This window comes from Trichosurus vulpecula, chromosome 8 (assembly GCF_011100635.1).
Source record: "Trichosurus vulpecula isolate mTriVul1 chromosome 8, mTriVul1.pri, whole genome shotgun sequence".
In the NCBI taxonomy this organism is placed as follows: Eukaryota; Metazoa; Chordata; class Mammalia; order Diprotodontia; family Phalangeridae; genus Trichosurus; species Trichosurus vulpecula.
In genome coordinates this window covers 29,294,523-29,310,769 of record NC_050580.1, presented here as the reverse complement: position 1 = coordinate 29,310,769, position 16,247 = coordinate 29,294,523, and the positions used below count along the sequence as shown (strand labels likewise).

The window sequence follows — 16,247 nt, the reverse complement described above, 5'->3', positions numbered from 1 at the left end:
AGATAAAAAGGAGTGAAATATATTTTAAATATCAAATAAAAGTGGTAGAGGATAAGCTAGGAACAGAAATGAGAGCTATGTAGCAAAATTATCAAAAGAGAATTAGAAGGACTATAAAAATAATGAAAGAAATAACACTTTAAAATTAGAAGTAGACAGAAGCTAATGACTATATGAGGCATCAAGAAACAATAAAACAAAGTCAAATGACAAAAATAGAAGAAAATGAGGAATATATCATTGGGAAAATAACTAACCTGAAACATAGATTGAGAAGAGATAATTTAAGAATCCTTGGACTACCAAAAAGGAATGCATAGGAAAAAAGAGCCTAGGCAGCATATTTCAAGCAAAGTAAATCTGACCAGATATGTTAGAACCAAAGGACAAAGTAGAAATTGAAATAATTTACTGATTACCTCCTCAAAAAATACCTAAAAATGAAAATTCCCCAGAATATTATGGCCAAAATCCTTAATTCCCAAGTCCAGAAGAAACTATTGAAAACAGACAGAAAGAAAAGATTCGAATACCTTGGATTCATAGTTAGGATAATACAAGATATAGAGGATCAGAGCATTTTGAATATGATATTCTTTAAGGCAAAGGAGCTAGGATTATAACTAAGAGTAACCTATGCAGCAAAATTGAGTATAACTTTACAGAAAAAAAGGACATTTAATGAAATAGATGATGAAAAGACCAGAGCTGAATGGAAAATTGGCATGCAAACAAAAGACTCAAGAGAAATTTAAAAATGTGAACATGGGTGAGAAATCATAAAGGGTTAGACAAGGTCAAACCATTTATATCATGTAATGGAAAAATACTACATCTAACCTCTCAAAATTATATTATCCTAGAGCTGTTAATGAGAGTCTACTAAGTGTGATTCTGCTACATCGGGATGATTTAAAAGGAGAATGGAAGAGTGAAAAAGAGGAATGTACTGGGAAAGGGAGAAAAAGAGATGAAGAATTGCAAAAATTATCTCACATAAATGGGCTATGCAGAGAGGAGTTTGGAGGGAATGAAGGAAGGAGTGGGTAACAACGGAACTTCATTGTCATCTAAACTTATTCAAGGAGGGGACAATTTACATAAAAAGACAATTGGGTACAAAAATTCATCTCATGCAAAAAGGCAATAGAAGGGGAAAAGATTTATGAAAAAAGAGTTGGGCAATAAGAGGGCAGCCAGAAGGCAGTGGTCAGAAGCAAAAAAAAAAAAAAAAAGACTCCTGTGGAGGAGACAAGGTAGAAAAGAAAAAGATAGCAATAAGGAAATAGGATGGAAGGAAAAATATAGTTAGCCATCATAATTGTGAATGCAAATAGGGTGAACTTACCTATGCAATGGAAGAAAATAGGAGAATAGATTAGAAAATAGAATCCAACAAATATGCTGTTTACAAGAAACACACTTGAAACATAAAGGTGCACAGAGAGTTGACATAAGGGACTGGGAAAGAATCTATTATATTATGTTGAAGAGTAGAAAGAGGCAAGGGTAGCAATAATAATCTCAGACATGGCAAAAATAAAAAAAATAGACCTAATTAAAAGACATAATAGGGGAAACTACATTTTGCTAAAAGGTACCATAGACAATGAATCAGTACTCATCATACATGTACCAAATGTCATAGCATCTAAATTAACGAATGAAAAGTTATATGTGTTACAGGAGGAGATAGAGAGTAAAAATATAATAGTAGGGGACCTCAATTTACCTCCTCTCTCATTTGGATGAATCTAACACAAATATAAGAAAGAAGTTAATGAGATGAATATAATTTTAGGACAGTTAGATATGACCAACTTTTGGGGAATATTGAATGGGAATAGAAAGAAGTGTACTTATATTTTAGTTGTGGCTTGCTTTTCTTCCCCCAAAATTGACTATACGTTAGAGCATAAAACCTCACAAATAAATGCAGCAAGGCAGAAATATTAAAAACCTATTTTTCTGACCATAATGCAATAAATGCATTTAACAAAGGGCCTTTGAAACACAGATTGAAATTTAATTGGATTTAGAGACTAAAGAGACTTTGCAGATAATCTTGTCTAACTTTCTCCTTTTACTGATGAGGAAATGAGATGCAGGGAGGTCCAATGATTTCACCAGGATTAAACAGCTAGTCAGTGCCTGAGGGGGTATTCTGTTCACTCTGCAATGAAATTCTCTGGAAGAGGGGTTAGACATTGAAAGGTAGAATCAAAAACAATTTTTAAAAGATTTTTGACTTTCATAACAGGAAAGAAAATAAAACATTTTTAATAATTAGGGCCATCTCTAAGTGGAAAGGGAGTACGCTGAATGCCTGAATGCCCCAGGAGGTAGTGCATTCTCTCTCACTTGAGGTTTTTATGCAAAGACTTCATGATGACTTGTTGGATATGCTGTCATTGGGCATTTCTTGTTGGATTTGCATTGGGTTAGATGCCAGCTGAAATCACTGCCTAACACTGAGATTCTCTGATTCTATTGTTTGCCCATAAATATGGAACCGTTATATATCAAAGTTACATTTATATCAGGTCTCCTAGTTCCAAGTACAATATTTCTGCTATACTTTCTGCCCTCCTCTGTCCACAATTAAATGTTTTTCCCCTACAACAACATTATATATCAATCTGAACAACTAATACCATAATTTAACAATTTACATTTACCGTTTATTTTCAATGCAAAAAATATTATTGAAACGTGTTTAGTTCTTTCCCCCAACAAGGATTTTTTGTCCATTCATTCAAACTCATTTTCCCTTCTCTATGGTCTTAGTTCATGTGTATGCCATTATTGTGGTTTGCTATTGCTTTGAAAATGTCTGGCTGTGTTATTACCTAAACTTCTTTGCAGAATTCTTTTTGGCATTCTTCACACTTCTTGGTCTTAATGGCATAATAATAATCTATTAAATTAATATAACATAATCAATTGGTTTATCTAAACATTTCTTTTTATTGGACATTTGATTGTTGTGAGCTTCATTCTTTTTGTTTGTTTGTTTTCCAAATTTCAAATTTTACTGTCATGAGATTAGGCCTAGTGGTCTTGAGACCACCATGACAGCTCCCAGGTCATGAGGCAATCCTGACAGTCTCCTCTTAAAGGACGCTAAAAGCTTATATAGAACGTACTCAGAGGAAAAGAGTAACAATAACTTTAAAAAAAAATTCGTACAGTTTTGTCTTCCACCAGCTTCATTGTTTTCTTCCTGATAACAACGTACCCCGACCCAAATAACATTTTTTCCTGACCCCTGATTTGCAGGAAGTCTACTCAGTATCAGAGTGGAAGAAGCCCATTCTCAGAAGGGCACTTCGGAGCACACTCTGTCCTATAGTGGGAACGCATCTTCCTGCTAGAGCACCCCCCTCCTGCTGAATGGATCAGTGTCTCTGTGCTCCCCAATGCAAAGCTGTCTTTATGTGAGTTCTACCCTATGTTACTGTCTATGCCTGAGCTGTATATCAGGTCCTCTTTTCCTCTCTTCCCTTCCCACTCTTCCCTATTACTTTCAATAAAGCTTTGCGTTGAACTGACTCATGTTGTTTTACATGTAATTCTCAGCACCTGAACTCATTAAGGAATTGTTTTTCTAACATCTCTGTCTGGCCCACAGGCCTTTTCTTAGATGTAACCTGCATACCCAGATACAAATTTCACCTGTTTACAGCCACGCCCACACTGGAGAATTATGGCACTATGAACCAAGTCTTAGAAAGCAAGGCTCAATAGGGAGAGCCTACATCCATCAGTGAGACACTCCCTTATGCCAGAAAACTGTCACAGGATATACACTTATAATGCTAGGAAAATAGGTGAACAGTTCTTTCTTTCTTTCTTTCTTTCTATCAGTCTGTGTGTGTGGGTGTCTATAGTTCTCTCTGTCTCTATCTCTTTCTGTATTTGTCTGTCTGCCTCAGTCTCTTCTCTATGCTGTCTGTTTTTTTTCTCTCTTTAATACTATCAGGGTATGTCTTCCTCATGCTGCATTCTTAAAACACAGGTGAGTGGGGAGGAAGTAGGAAGGAAAATCCAGTAATGTTTTACTTATTTGTCTATTCTAAACTCAGTAACCTCAAGGGAGAGAATAACCACAAGTCACTCAAAAAGATGATTAATTAGTTTAGTGTTCATAACCATTACAATGTTCCCCTCATCTCTCTGTGTCTCTACCTGTCCCTCTGTCTCTATTTCTCTCTGTCTCTCTGTCTCTGTTCCTCTCTGTCTCTCTCCGTCTCCGTCTCTGTCTCTCTGTCTCTCTGTCTGTCTCTCTCTTTCTGTCTCTCTCTCTCTCTGTCTCTCTCTCTCTCTTTCCTTTCTTCCTATTCCTTCACTTTAAAGCGAGGTTTATATTTCAAATCTGACACTCACTGTTTCAACAATTCAGCTAGCAGCTACTGTGGCTGTGTGGAACCAACAACAACCAGCACACAGAATGCTGCAAGCCCAAGTTCTTTTGATCTGCTTTACTAAGGGAAGCAATGTTAAGGGGTTAACAATCTTACTTTAATCCAGAATACAAATAGCATTCACTTAGTTCAGGGGAAAAAGCCAGCACCCATAACTTCAGAGTGTATACAAACAAATTACAAACATCCACAGACAGACCTTGCCTGATTCAAATCTCAATGCATAGTTACCAGAGAAGCATCAACATCAAAGCCGAGGAGCTAATAACAATGGCTGGCCTAGAGTCACGCACCACTCCTACTGTGGCTCAGAGCTCCGAAAAAAGAAAGCCAACCTCTGGTTTTATATTTCTTGTTCAGGGTCAAAGGTGAGTCACACCTGTGACTCACTCACGTGACCTAAAATCGTCACAAAAATTTGACTTAAACCCACGTGGTCTAAGAGCCTCTGATGTCACAAACATGTTACTCAAACACATGTAAACTAGGCTTTCCCTTGAGGCAAGGAGGTCATCAAAGACTCCTAATTTAATCAAGGAAACAAAGGCCAAACTCTTCAAGTCCACTTGGTTGAATAAGGTCTAAGAGCCCATCTTGATTCCCAATTCACTCACTTGCAGTGTGATTGCAGGTAAGTATCAATGTCTCTGAGCTTCAGCGTTTTCACCTATAGAAAGGGAGTTTCATAATGCCAGTAGTAGGATCGTAGCTCCACACCTAGAAGGCACTCCAGATAGGACTTAATAGAACACCTTCATCTTAGATGTGAGGAGACTAAGTCTAAGAAAGCTTAAGTGCCTTGCCCAAAGTCCCTCACCTGATGATGAGCATTGCTGGGCCTTGAACTCAGGACCTTTGATTAATATTTCTTTTCACCGTGTTCCATTGCTTGCTGTATGTAGGACTTCAACATTATAAAGTGCTTTGCAAACCTTCAGTTGCTATATAAATGTTGGATATTAGCCCTGTTATTGTTGTTCCCAAAGTAGGCCCCTTTGACATCCCTGAATCAAGGCATAGGTTGTTGGACTTGGAGCCACAAAGACTTGTGTTCATTGCTTGCACAAATCACAGAATCACAGAATATAGGATTGGCAGGTTGGAAGGGACTCCTGAAACAGGGGAACTCATCAGCTTTGGAAACAATACAATCCCCATTTGGACAGCTCCAAATACTAGGAAGCTTTCCCATCTCCAGTCCCTCATCAACCTTTGAATTTGTCTCTTTTCAGCTTCCACAGTTTGCTTCTGGTTCTGTCCTCAGGGGATAAAAAAGGACCAGGTTAATTCCTCCAACCCTCCTCCACGTCAGCCATTAAATGACTTGAAGAAAGTTATCTTGTCTCCTCTGTGTCTTTATTTTTCCTGGGTAAAACTATCTAGCACATTCATCTCTTTCTCATGTCTCAGACTCCAGATCCTTCACCTGCTTGTTCTTCTCTGGACATTCTCAAGGTTATCAATGTCTTATTAAACCATGGTATCCAGAATTGGACACAATGCTGCAGATGAGGTCTATTGAGGGCACAGCAGAATCAGAGGAAGCTTCCACTTCCTGGAAGCTCTGTTCCTCCTAAGGCAGCCCAAATTCACATTACATTGTCTGGCTGTCACATCACATCACATAACTGATTCGTTCATGTTGAGCATGAAGGCCATAAAAGCACCCAAATCATTTTCAGAACAACTACTGTCTTTCTATGTCTCCCACATCTAATCCTTGTGAGCTTGACCCAAACAGATGATTTTACATTTCTTCTTATTGGATTCCATCTTATTCAAATCAGCCCAATGCCCTACCCTGTCAAGATTCTTTTGGATTTGGATGCTGCAGTTCAAGGTGTTCCAACTATGTGCCGTTTGCAAATTTCATGAACATAATATCCTTGCCTTTTTAAGTTACAGGTTAAAAAAAGTTAAATAAAACAAATTTCCATGATATTCCACTGGAGTACTCCTATCAAACTGAAATTGAACAATTATGATTCTCTGACTCCATCCATGCATCTGAATGTATTATCATTCAATCCCTAGCTCTCTGTCTCCTCCCAAAGAAGAGTTTATCGAAAGATCTGCTAAAATCTTGGTAAATTATTTGCCCAGCATTATTCTGTTCTATGGCTTTATCCTGTTTGAAAAACAAAGTGAATCACATTTCTCTGTTCTTAGTAAAGGCATGCTTACTCTTTGCAGCTATCAGTCTTATTTCCATATATTTGCCCATCAGTTCTTTAATCGTATGTGCTAGAGTTCTCCTGGGAATTTAAGCCAAATTTCCTGTCATACGATTTCAATACTCTGTTCCTTTTCTATTTGTTTTTAAATGAGGCATTTGCTTGTGTCATGTTTTCTGATGCCCTGATAATGGCTCAGCATTATATCTGCAAGATCTTACAGGAACCTAAGATTAAGTTCATATGGACCAGGTGCCTCAACTTCATTAGGAACATTTAGGTTCGCTCTAACAGTTCCCTTACTTGTCTGGGAGATGTACTTCCTTTTGGTTATTTTTGTGCTCTCGTCTTCTATGTCAAGATAATTTTGCTTTTGGAAAGAAAATAGAAACAAAATTAAGAAGTACTAGCTGTGTGACCTTGGCCAAGTCATTTAACCCCTGCAGGCCTTAATTCCCTCAGCTAAAAGGGTTATTGAACATTGGATTAGTTAATATATGTATGTCCTTAGCAAACTTTACTATGTTATTATTATCATTATTAATTACTATTATTAGTAGTAAATATATGCATTTTATCTTCCCCTAGACCAAGAGTTCTTAATCTTTTTTGTGGTGGTCTAGTAAATCTTATGATATCCTTCTCAGAGTAATGTTTTCAAACACTCGAAGGAAATGTGAAATTTCATTTAGAGTTTACTGAAAATAAAGATGCAGTTATTCCTTATTGAAGTTTATTATCTCCCTGCAATCTATGCACTGACACTCTACGGTCCATTAACCTCAGGTTAAGAACTCCTGATCTATACTCTATTGATTCTAATGGATTTGTCTTAGCCCCTCTAGGATCATTCCCATTAAATGGTCTATAATCTATCGAACGCTGCATTCTCCTGAGCTAAGTCACTTCTGATAATTACTGATTTCTTCTCAATGAACAATCACAAGCTAATAAATGACCCTTATTTGGTCTTTCCATGAGAGCATAAAAGAGAAGGAAAGAAAAATGCCCAGAGCCCCTCTGATCCTGGCAGCTTCACAAACCAGGGAAGGCTTACTCATATTTGTGGCCGAGGTTAATGAAATGCCAAATGTGTTACATCCCAGCTAAGAATAGCCCATTTAGGCTGGCAAGATGGAGGAAGTTGCCATTTCCATCTGCACTCCAGAAATTAAGCTTTGGCTTCTAAAGGCCTCTATTTTAATTGGAACTAATATTAGTTTATTATTGAAGGGAACCTCAGAGGAATGAAAATGAGAACAAGCAGCAGTCATGGGGAGGCAGAGTTGTATCTAGTTTAAAATACCATAATTTATTGTTTCATTCTTGTCCATGACACAATAACCAGCCCTTTCTGTAATTAGGGGTTTCTCCAAAAGCTGCCAAAGGATGCTGATAGCAGGCAATTTGCTTACTAGTATAGACTCAAATGTCAAAACCATTTTTAAGGAAAGAAAATGTTGACTGTAAGAGATGGATAGACTCGCATGCTGAATTTTGCTGGCCTTTTGGAATGGCTTTAAAATCAGTTGACTCATCATGTCACAGAATCCTAGATTTAGACTAGAAAGAAATTCAGAGGCTGCCTAGACCATCTATTCCAAAGGGAATATTAAGGAAGGTTTTGGAGTGTGTGTGTGTGTGTGTGTGTGTAGGGTCTTTGTGCTACAATTAAAAGACATTTTTTTTAAATGTGAGGGAAATAGATTGGAGTCTCAGTGGACTTGTAATCCCTACTTTGAATCTGCTACTTTGAACATCATCAAGATCATGACATTTTGTGCATTAGCTTGGACAAATTAGTTCTCATCTCTGCCTCAATTTTCCTCCTTATTAAAATGGTAATAAAACACTATAGTCGTCAGAGGTGTGTTGAAAGTCATGCAGGAGGCATATTGCAGTGGACAGAAAGCTAGCCTCATGTCAGAAAAACCCGTGTTCAAATCTTTCCCCTTACACATATTATGTGACCCTCGACAAGACACTTGAACTATAGATCCCAAAGCTCCCTTAGGCTATTAGTTGCAGAGTAGTTGTTGACCTATATTGTTAGAGCATTTTTTCCCCCAGAGCACTTAGCATAGTCCTTGGTCCATAGTGAAAACTTAACAATTGTTTATTGTTTGAATGGAACTCCCTATATAATAAAGTCAGATCTTGACCCTACCTAACACACACACACACACACACACACACACACACACACACACATGCACTCTGTGGGCTATATCACCTGTTTAATCAACTTTGGTGAAGTCACTTGTATTGTCTGGGCATCAGCACCTCTCTCTTTTTGATCAAGAGGTGGGGGACTATGGACGCAGAATGTTGCATGTGCTGTTGAATTTAGTGGCTTGTGAGATATTGGTCTTGGCTGTTTGTCTTTGTCACAGTGTGAGTGAGAATACCATGAAATGACTGGCTTAAAAAAAGGCACTGATTTTTTTTCTTTTAAGGGACTCAGGCTGGATAATTTCTAGCACATCATTCTTGGTCTATTATAGTTTGTTTTCATGTTGTAAAATGAGAGGTTCTGATTTGAAATATGGTGGCAGTTATTAACTTTTAAGTTCTCAGATCCTTAATGAAGCAAAATAATTATTATTCCAATAACAAACTGCCATTAATATAATGTTTTAAGGTCTACCAAGCACTTTACAAATGCAATCCTATTATTAATTTCATTTCATACATTAGTAAACTGAGGCTAAGATAGTTTAAGTGACTTGCCCAGAAACACAGAGTGAGGTCTGAGGAAGGATTTGAACTCAGCACTTCCAGACCCAAATCTGGCATGGTATCTAGCCATCGGACACCCTAGTTCCCATGTATTTCATCTCCTAAAAAGATATCAGCACTGCATGGTTCACTTCATTCCTAGGAAGACATCAATCTGCCAGGTCAGTCTTCCGTCCTTTAGGTAAGGGTCAGAGCAATGCAGCACTCAGGAAATTGTTTTTCAGGTCACACTATGAAAAGGGAAGAAATCACATTTATGTCTGAACTGAAGCAATCAAGCACCATGCCACTTACCCTATAAACAAATTGTGCTAAAGAAAAGAACATTGTACATTTGCCAGCAGGAGGGTACATGCACTGTGTTCCCAAACAATCCAGCTTGTGTTGCTGAAGAGGATTTCGACAAGAGAATTACCTATACCATTGAAATCACAAGTCTCAATGTATCTTTCGTCCTGCAAAAAATCAATTTAAACTTAAAATTAAAAAAAAATACCCAACCAGAAAATTTGTACAACTCCATTTATCATTTGAGACTTTGAAATTTTCCAAATTTATCCCTCATAAATTCTATATTCTGTCCATACTCTTTCACGTACTATCTATACCCCGATTCTTATTTCTCTTTTCTCCATTCCAGAAGCAGCTCATCCTCCCCTGTTCATCTGCATCTGTTAATGTCACTGTCTTTCTTGGCCATTGTATATCTGCTGCCGTGCCTGTTTTCAACTCCACTGGATAAGCCGCCTCTCCCAGTAGAAGCTCATGATTTCTAACCTCATCAGCGATTGTTTTTTAGTATTATATCTCACTTTGTAACCCTATTTGGGGTTTTCTTGGCATAGATTATGTAATGGTTTGCCATTTCCTTCTCCAGCTCATTTTACAGATGAGGAAACTGCGGCAAATAGGGTTAAGTAACTGGGCCAGGATCACAGACCTAGTAAATGTCTGAGGCTGGCTTTGAACTCAGGAAGATGAGTCTTGCTGACTCTAGACCCGGTACTGTATGAACTGTGCCACCTAGTTGCCCCTGATCTCATTATCACGCTGCTAACTCATGTCTTGATTGATACTGCTTCCCTTAGTCCCTTCTCCCCTCTTTTTGGAGGACTGAAGTGTGGAGTACCCAATTCCTTCCACTGCTTTTCTTGACAGAGAGCAGAAACTAGACTTTGCTCACTCCACTTTGGATATGCTTCCCTACCTGGTTTCAACCCACACAAAACAAGATGTCCTTGTGCTCCTGTGCCTGGAGCCCCTGGTGTTCCTCCCCCATTTTCCTTGCCTCTTTTTATGTTATTTCCCCCTTTAAATTGTAAACTCCTTGAGTATCTCTTTTATTAATTGTATCCTCTGCCCTTAACCCCCTGCCGGTATGTAATAGGTGCTTAATAAATGTTTATTAGATTGGATTGGATTTCTTCAAGATCCAATATATCACCTCCCAAAACCTCCTCAGACCCTCAACACCCTGCCTCAGTGAAAAACAGAGCTTCTTTCATCCTCTCTGATAGTCCCTCAAATATGTGTACAATGATGGGACTGAGAGACAAAAGATACTTTGCTGATCATTTAATCCCCCCTACCCGCACCAAGACATTGTACAAGTGAAGCAAAGCAAGTCTAGAAAACAGAGGCTAAGAGATGTTCAGGGTCCTTCTCACTGTCCCATATTTAATGACCAAGCCAGGACTCAAGCCCCTTCTCATTCCAAATGCAGTATTCTTTCCCCATTAGCTAGAATGTCTCCCTTGCCCAATGTTCTTGGTGCACTCTAATAACGGCTATAAATTGTGAATAGTGCTTTAAGGTTTATAGAGCACTTCATAAAGAAACACAAATCTCACTTTACCCTTACAATAGCCCTGGTGGGTCATGTGATATTAGTCTTAACATTTTAAATATGAGGAAACTGAGTCCCAGAGAGGATAAAGGACTTGGTAAAGGTCAGATGGATAGTAAGCATTTGCAGCAGAATTTGAACCCAAGAGATTTTAACTCCAAGTCCAATACTATCCACTCTGCAACTTAGCTGTCTCTAGGCTTAGACCTCTCCTTTCCCTTCTCATGTTTCATTCATTCCAAATCAGTGTAACTCCATTCATATTGGAACTCTTCTCTTTACTATCTTGATGACAATTAGCACTTCACTTAATTTCTCTAGACCTCATGTACAACAAAAGTGTTGGACAAATGAAACTTTAAAGACCTTTTGCCATCTAAGTCTACAATTCTGGGATCCTAGGATAATGACTTGCACATATTTGTACAAGGTCTACAGCAGTAATTTATAGGTGTTTGTTTATGTGTGTGTATTTAGGTATATATGAGTGAACAGGTGAATAAATATAGGATTTATTAAGCACCACATGGACTGTGCTGCGGTAAACACCAGGGATACAAACAGAAAAGTCAGACAGTCCCTATTCTCCAAGAGCCCACATTCTCATGGGGGAGATGACACATTTGAAAGTCTTCAGCTATAAATCAGATGAAAAGGTCCCATAGTCCTTAGAGTGAAGCATCAAAGCAGGCAGGAACATTTGGAGTGCAGCATGAAAGTAGATGGGGACATATCTTTTTTAATGTAATTTCCACTGACATCGAGTGCTGATGTAGAATTATTTGATGGTGCCCCAGGACTTAAGTAGCAAGAATTTCCTATTCTCAGACTTTGGTTTGAGTACCTTTGGAAGCCATTTCTAGGCTGTCTATCCACATGGATGAAGGCTGAAGGCCCAGGGCTGGTAATAGTGCTTTCCCCAAGGCTCCTGGGGTATATCAGTCAGGGTCTCGGGGGAGATATTGATCAGGGCAGCCATGATGGTTTAACTTGGCTGGCACATGCTGCCTTGTACTTTTCCCTATCAGTGCCCTGCTACCTCAGGTAGCATATCCTATTGTGACTGGCAGTTGGAAGGGATGATGGCTTTTTTCCACTGGAGCCACTTCCTTGGATGATGGCTGCGAGAGTTGGACTGCAAGCAGGAATGGTGATTGTAGTCTGGGTGGGGGGGTAGAGAGGAGGTATGTGTGTTGATGCCACCATTCCTGGGGATCCCGTAACTATCTGACTGTTGGTGGCAGCTGATCAGCAGTCATTTCTGGTGGTATTGAAGAAGGTTGGTCCTTCTCCGCAATAATTCCTTCAGTAATGACTCTGGAAGCTGGATTGGAAACAGGTCTGATGATGTGTGGGGCAATGTTATTCCCAAGATGCTTGACCTCAGAGTCTAGGGCCGTCTCCATCTTCATGTGATGGGAGATGGTGGTCAGTGCAGTGATGGTGGCTTACATATTTTTATGGTTCTATCCATTTGTATATGGAAATATAGATGTAGCAATAGGATATGCACACAATATATGTACATACATATTACACAAATACATCCAAACTTTACCTAACTTTCTAACACCTGGGGCAGCTAGGTAGGGCAATGGATAGAGCACTGGACCTCCAGTCGGGAGAACTTGAGTTCAAACCCATCCTCAGACACTTACTGGCTGTGTGACCTTGGGCAAGTCACTTATTGCTTCCAAATATTTCCATCATCTAGTTACATTTGTGTATTATTTAGATTTTTCTCATTGTGACCAACATATGTGTTAATCACACATATATACGTGTACACCAAAATATTATAAAAAATTCTATACCTTTAGTATACAAGTTCATGGATCTCTATATATTAATATATAAAGTCACTAACAGAAGACCATGATAACTATAATCCCTATATGCATGTTTATCCTAAATATTTAATATATGTATATATACCTATATATGCATATATGCATGTATATGTGCACATATTTGTATATACACACATATATATATAATATACATACATATTAAATGCATCTAATTCATGTATATGAGTTAATGACAATAAATTTAGGAACTGAGGACATAATGTTAGTGGTACAGTGAAACATGATCAGGTATTGCTGTTAATCTAAATACTAATAACTTACATGGAACTTTACAGCTACAAATCCCTTTAAATATATTATTTCACTTGATGCCCATAATAACTATGAGACAAGGCATACAAGCATTACTGCATTCATTTTTATCGACAAGGAAGTGATCATTCAAAGACATTTATGACTTGCGCAAGGTCATCCAGCTACCAAGTTTAAGCTCTTGGACTTGAAACCACTTGTTCAGATTCCAAATCTAATCTTTTCCAAATGTAACAATGCAGCCATTTAAGTGGAAAGACTCTGTGCAGGACTAATGATTTCTTTTCAGTGAAGCAAAACATAATGCCAATAATATAGACATTTTAAGACTGTAATTCCAGGTATAATGTAAAGAGCTTGAAAATAGCCTATTAAAATGTGCTTCCTATGAAGATTTTGAGTGGGAACCTTTAAAAAAAATTCTTCCCTACCATGTCAGGATTTTCCTTGGCTACCTTGCTCATTTACAATTCAAAAATTCAAATATTTTAATTGTGACAATTTTTGCTAAGGGTTTCTTTGGGCCTATGTCATCCATATCTTTTAATAATAGAACTTTGCTGACATAGGTGGTAAGAGGGGAAAAGTGAGTTAACATAGTTTATACTATGCTTTAAATGCCTTATTGTATCTTTCACATTTTACATTAAATGACATGTATACCATCCATCTCATTTAATCTTCACCACAGCCCTCCAAGATAATAACTATAGTTATTTCTGTGGGCATTTTACTGATGAAGAAACCAAATCCAAAAGGAAGAAAATGACTTAGCTAAGATGATACTCGTGACTGGCCAAAGTAGTGACTTTAAACCTCTTCTGCTTCACAGTCCTCAGTATCTTTTCCATAACTCTGTTCTACACTGCCTTTCTCCATGGCCCCCTCCTTGTTTTCTTTTTCCCTTTTCCTAGGCAGAGCAGTCATGCAAAGATGCGGTTTTGTTTTGTTTTTCCTAAAATTCAGGAATGCAAGATCATAGATTTGGGACCCCCCTCTCTCAGCAACACATATCACAAAGGGGCTGAAAATGGAATCTTAGGAAACAGCTTGAGCAGCATACAATGACTAATTTACCAGAGGTTGCCTAGCAAGTAGATTCTAAGAAGTGATTTGAACCTAGGGCATTTGACTGCAAAAGTAATACTGTTTCTACTGCACCAGAGAGCTTCAAATAAATAGATTATGATGAAAATGATGATAATGATGATAATCATTTATATAGCTTTGATAAAGATTTTTCAAGCCTTTGTATATTTTATCTTGTCCTATCTTTACGACTGTATTAACAATTCGGCTAACAGCTCCTGTGGCTGTATAAAACCAACAACAACCAGCACACAGAAGGCCACTAACAGAAGTTCTTTGGATCTGCTTTACTAAGGAAAGCAACGTTAAGGGGTTAACACTCTTACTTTAATCAAACATATATATATATATATATATATATATATATACACACATATATATATATATATATGTATATAAACTCACTTACTTCAGGAGAAAAAGCCAGCACCCTGAACTTCAGAGCAAATACAAACAAATTATAACCATACACAATACAAACAGACCAAATACAATTCATAGTTACCAAGAAACCATCAGCCTCTTGGGTTGATGCCAGGAGGCTCTTAGAGCAGCTGCCCAGAGTCCTACACCAACACTTCTCCAGGAGTGAGAGCCTCAAGGGAGAGGGCCAACCTCTGGGTTTACATATCATGTTCAGGGTCAAAGATGAGTCACACATGTGACTAAAAGCATCATAAAAATACGACTTAAACCCACGTGGTCTAGAAGCCTCTGATGTCATGAACATGCCACTCAAATCCATGTAAACTAGGCTTTCACTTGAGTCAAGGAGGTCATCAAGGACTTCTAATTTAATCAAGGAAACAAAGGCCAGACTCTTCAAGGGCACTTGATTGAATAAGTGCTAAAAGCCCTCCTTAATTACCAATACAACCACATATGGGCAAATGAATCCATTGTAGTTCCTGGTCAAATCTCTTTCTCTTAACTAGCCTTTGTCTGCACAAAGTGAGGTTTCAAATGAAAGCATTTTATCTCTTTTTAGTCTTTCAGTATTTCTAGGATCTTTCACGTTATCAGTCTCTAACTTGCAGAGGTTAAGTGACTTTCCAGGGTTACCTAGCCTAGGTGTGTTAAGCAGGATTTGAATCCAGTTATTCTCAACTCCACATTCAGCATTCTGTCTGTTAAATTTTACTGTCTTTCCTACTAAAGTGTTATACATATATACAATAACACATGTATGTGCATAAAAAGATCTGTATGCATACATATACATACATACATACACACACATACATACACACACACACACACACACATATATATATACATATATATATACACATATATATACACACACACACACACACACACATATATATATATATATATATATATATATATATATAGTTTTGTTCCCATTTTTCGGTCCTGTCTGACTCTTCATGACCCCATTTGAGGTTTTCTTGGCAAAGATATTGGACTGCTTTGCCTATTCCTTCTATAGGTCATTTTACAGATGGAGAAACTGAGGCAAACCGGCTTATGCAATTTGTCCAGGTTCACATAGCTGAAGTCAGATTTGAATTAAGGAACATGAGTCTTCCTGGCTCCAAGTCTGGCACTCTATCCACTTCACCACCTAGCTCTGTGTATGTATGTATGTATGTATAGATATGTAGATATGTATATACACATAAATGTATGCATATATAGGAGAAAGAGATATCTATCTATCTATAGTATACAATACAACATACACTTGTGTATGTCACTATATTTATGTAATTATATGCACATATAACTACATATGCCTAAATACACATATGTATACATGCAATAACACACATATATCTCCACAGTTACATAAACATATGTATAAATGTATGTGCATTTGTACAGTTTT

General features: G+C 37.8%; 1 protein-coding gene across 2 annotated transcripts in view; it reads left to right on the top strand.

The window, feature by feature from the left end:
* CTNNA3 (catenin alpha 3) overlaps nucleotides 1-16,247 on the top strand; it is a 1,949,360-nt gene that overhangs the window by 1,508,390 nt on the left and 424,723 nt on the right. The gene's annotated exons all lie outside the window — the stretch shown is intronic.